This window comes from Penaeus chinensis, chromosome 35 (assembly GCF_019202785.1).
Source record: "Penaeus chinensis breed Huanghai No. 1 chromosome 35, ASM1920278v2, whole genome shotgun sequence".
NCBI lineage: Eukaryota > Metazoa > Arthropoda > Malacostraca > Decapoda > Penaeidae > Penaeus > Penaeus chinensis.
Genome location: NC_061853.1, coordinates 19,218,872 through 19,223,871, shown reverse-complemented (window position 1 = coordinate 19,223,871; position 5,000 = coordinate 19,218,872).

Genomic DNA, 5,000 nt, shown 5'->3' with positions numbered 1-5,000 from the left:
TTGTTGCGTTCCCGGGAACTCGGGATCTCGTGACGTCAAAACATAGTGAATCATTTTTCTTAATAAAGAAAAAAAAAAAAAATATATATATATATAATGTCATTGAAATGATTCATACAACATAACAATACCAAAATCATTAATAAAAAACATGAAAAGGTGAACTAAAAGTTTATAAATAAACTAAACATACTAAAATCATAAAACAGTAAAATTGAAACCCGGGAATTTGAAAAACATTCATTGATAAAATAAGACGATAAAATAAGTCATTGCTTAAAGATGAAATCATTAATAAAAAAAAAAAAAATATATATATATATACATATATAAAACAGTGATTATTCAAATGTGCAGTGTCACATCACGAACTGAGAAATCATTAAAAAAAACAAGTAGCCGTAAAACACGACCTTAAAATAATACAAAACTAAATAAAATACGAATCGAAACACATGAACTAAAACTAGAAATAATAAAACAAACAAATACAATTAAAAGAAATAAAAACTAAAAAAAAGGGATGGGAGGTGAACTATGGGAATCACCTGCAAGTGATACAGGTATGTACAGGTGTATATGTGGAGTGACAACTGGAGTGCCACGCCCCCTCTGGGTTAATGATACATTCCACAATATGGTTTATCATTCTCAGCATATAGGGACTCCACAGGTGAAGACCTGAAAGCCCCTATGCAGATTCTAAGAACTTCATTATGAACTGAGTCCAACATCCGGAGAACAGTGGGAGTTGCAGATGAATAAACCTCACATCCATAGTCAAATTTACTACGAATAAACGCTCGGTAAAGCCGCAGAAGCGTTGTGCGGTTTACATCCCAAGATAGGTGTGAAAGAATACTAAAAACGTTTCTAGCTTTCACCTTTAACTGTTTGATGTGAAGCACCCATGTAAACCTTGAGTAAAAAAATAGACCGAAGTACTTCATCTCTTGGACAAAATGCAGTGGGTTTGCTCCTAAATAAAGGGAAGGATGGAACTTTTCTCGTATATGGAAATGCATAACCATGGTCTTGCTCAGAGAAAATTTCAACCCACGGTATATTGCCCACTGCATAACCTGATTTACTGCAGTCTGCAGTGTCCTTGCACATCCCGTAAGCTTCCTCTGAGTAAAGTCATCCACATACAAATTACATGAGACAAAACTTTGAACGACCTTTACCATGTCATTTATAGCAATGGCAAACAGAGTCACACTTAAGACAATCCCCTGTGGGACCCCTTCCAGATGATCCTCCAGGTTAGAGAAATTGTTACCCACCCTCATTCTAAACTTCTTGTCAGCAAGGAAGCTTTGTATGAAGGCTTTTCAAGGTCAGAGAAGACTGCTAACATGTGACGTCACTGTCTGAAGGAATTCTGTATTGCAGTTTCCATCCTCATCTGTAGTCGATCTCAATTTTCTAAACCGATATTGATTTGGGGTCTGCACATTTTCTTTTTCTAGCAGCCATGTAAACCTAAAGTTTACCGTTTTCTCCATCATCTTGCAGATAGAGCTGCTGAGAGAAATTGGTCTGTAATTCCCTGGTGTGGAAGCATCTCTGCCAGGTTTAGAGACAGAAATGATTATAACCTCTTTCCATGTGGATGACATTGCTCCCTCCCTATAGATCCTATTAAAAAGGTCCAACAGGAACTTTTGGGAGCTCTCTGGTAAGTAAGATATCATTTGGTATGAAATATCACTTCCTGGGGCAGCCTTACGGCAGAGCCGCAAAGCAGTCCATCTCCTTGTGCAAAAATGTCAAGTTGTATGGAAGTCCTGCTGCAGTCCTACTGAGGAATGATATTGGATGTTATTCCTGTTCAGCCTGAAGAGTGGACAATCGGGCAGTGTAAGATGCTCCAGAGGAGATCTCTGCCATGGATTTAGCTAACTCATTTGCAACATCTTTTTGGTGACATGGATGCACTCTTTCTAGTGATCTTACAGACGTCCCATACCCATGCTAAGGGAGTCCCAGAGTTAATCAAGGAGACATACTGTGTCCACGACATCCATCTAATCTCCTTTAGCACTCGCCTGGCTATGACATGAGTCTTTTTATAATGGATCAAGGTTACATCGCTGGGGTGTCGTTTCAACTGGCTTAATGCAGCTTTTCTTGCTCTGACAGCTTATTGGCATTTATCAGACCACCATGATACCAGAGGTCAACAGTATTGCCCGCTACTTTTTGGAATGGATGTTTATGCAGCAGAGTGAATTCATGATGTGATTAGCAGTATCTTGGACACACTAGAAATCATTCACAGATCCTTGCAATACTGCATTTGATCTAAAAAGGTTCCAGTCCGCATGTTAAAGGTGCCATCTCTGAACCCCATTGACTGGAATACCATTCACCTTCTCCAAAAGTATTGGAAAGTGGTTGCTTCCATGTAAGTCTTCCATGACCTGCCTGTGAATCAGGTGAACCAATTGACAGGTCAGTATTGGAGAATGTCCTAGTTTGAATTTGGAAATGTGTGGGTGTGTCACTCTTCAGTAAAACTGCATCTACTCTTGATGTTGCAATTCCTCCCATTTTGCATGAATTCCCTGACAGTTCCATTGGATTAGGGTATCCATTTCTTCAGGTTGACCAATTACCTACTCATAAGGTGTTTTGCGAAGATCACGTTGGCACACCCCAACTATCTTCCAATGTACTTTAAAAATATCAAGATCCATGACTGATACACCATCCATGGTCTTCACTACTAGGTATTTACTATACGAGATACTTTCTTATTTACCGGATAAGATTTCCTTAATGGAATGAGGAGGACTTTTCTTCTTACCTGGTTTGGGAGCCCAGGAACCATTATGATTTCTATTCTTGCCCTTTGGAAGCTGGAAAGGTTCTAGAGTGACAACGTGTGACATTCCAGAGGGATTGGCCAGGTGATTGCGTAGGTCATCAGGTGTCGTAGACACTCGAAAGCTTAGTCATTATCATGTGAACAACACGAGGGTGAAGCGGATGCTACATGAAAGGGTGAAACAAACAAGCTGGGACGCGACGCCAAAAAAGTGTATTTTATACCAAAAATACAGTCAAGAGGACAAGACACAGATGAAAAAACAGAAGCAATCTTTGACTCAAAGTGGCGAGATCATCATGTGACAGAGGGTGACACCACGGGATGGACCAACAGAAGCAAAAAAGAAATCACGAGTGCGAAACAACAAGCAGTTCTAATCGATCGCAATAAAGATCACAGAGAATCAGTTTGGGAACAAGAAATGAACTCGGATGGCAGGTAGAAAATGTTAGAAGTGATAAAAAGAGTGTTAAAATATGCTGAGATATAGAAAAGTCCTGATGCGGGTATGTTTCCAACAATAAAAAATAACTAAGTGATAACCAGCAAAGGTGTGACCGTATGAGCTCTATATCGAAAATAAAAGAATCCTTAGTGTCGGAGAATGTGGATTAGGTTTCGGAGTAGCGTCCAGTAGCCATGTTCATCTCGGTAAGCCCGTTTGAGGTATTTTAGTGCACAATCGTGATGGAACATAGTGGACAGGTATTAGAAATGGAAGACAGTAACAAGGGAGTGCTATTTTGGAACACAGTTAGGATTAGGAAGAAAAGGATTTTTTTTATGAACATGTAATGAAACAACTTGATTATCAAATTTATCTAATGCTGTGGCAATATTGTGTTAATAGTTAATGGTCAAAATAAATATATGTACTAGACATCAAGGTCATATATATATATATATATTATGTTAGATATAACTTCTTTATTAACAGTTAATGAGAATGAATAGGTTAGTTTAGGTTAAGTTTAGTTAAGTGTAATTAAATAATAAAGTGCTTTCTAAGATTGATAGCTCAGCAGAAGCGTGTAGACAGTGACGAGTCCAGTTATTTTTCGACGGAGGGAAAGACAGATTTTTTGTCTATCAAGTATTTGCTTTTGTCATGATTATTACTTTTACTCGTTTGATGTTTGATTCATATATTCACATAGAAATACAACTTAATTTATGTTTGTTATGATTAACTATTTGTTTTTTAGTATAATTCATATTTACAATAATATAACTGTTTGCTTGTCTATTGATCAAGATTATTTTGTGTAATGTCTAATCCAATTTTTAGCTTTGAGACACTAAATAATTATTTTTATAATGATGTTTTGTTTTATACTATTTAATTCATGAAGATATAACGTAATTTTGAATATTGCTGATTTTGTTTTCATCAAGTTTCATGATTGATAGTTATGTAAAAGGGAGTCATAATTGTCTAGTTGTATTTAAAGGGTCACGTAAAGTTTGGTATTGTAATTTTATGATATTGCATTAATAATATTCAGTTAATAAATGTATTGATTTCTTTTTCAATTATTTAACACAGACCTTGAATTGCCAATTAGTAATATTAATATTGTCACTTTGATTAATTATTTAAAGTTAATGAGTATATCTAAACATTTATTGATCTAACACAATGTCTTGATACTGAAGAGCATTTAATAAAATGTTGTGGAATAGTGCTGATGGAAGTCGCGGGACCTATGTGTTACCGACTGGACAGTACCTACTTAACCCTAGCCATCTCTGACCAGTCGACTGACTTGACCAGGGCCTTGATTAAGCCAGAACAGAGAAACAGAGATGTGTTGCTAGCTGCAGGGCGCAGCGTGCAACATCATTCAACCTCTAGGACCCCTGTTTCCTGGTAATATGGGACGCCACGCACGGCAAACACACGTGGGAAAGTTCTCCCTGGTCCAAGCTGGAATGAACCAGGGGTGGGTGCACCATCCCCTCTCATAGGCCTTTGTGCACCAGGAAGCCATTTAGTCTCATCCCTCACTGGTGACCCCTCCAGTATGGGTAGCCCTCTGGTGACCCCTCCAGTATGGGTAGCCCTCTGGTGACCCCTCCAGTATGGGTAGCCCTCTGGTCCGGCTCACACAGACTCATATATACGGCGTCCACCCTCGCTGCACGGAGGAGGTTGCAGCCTCGT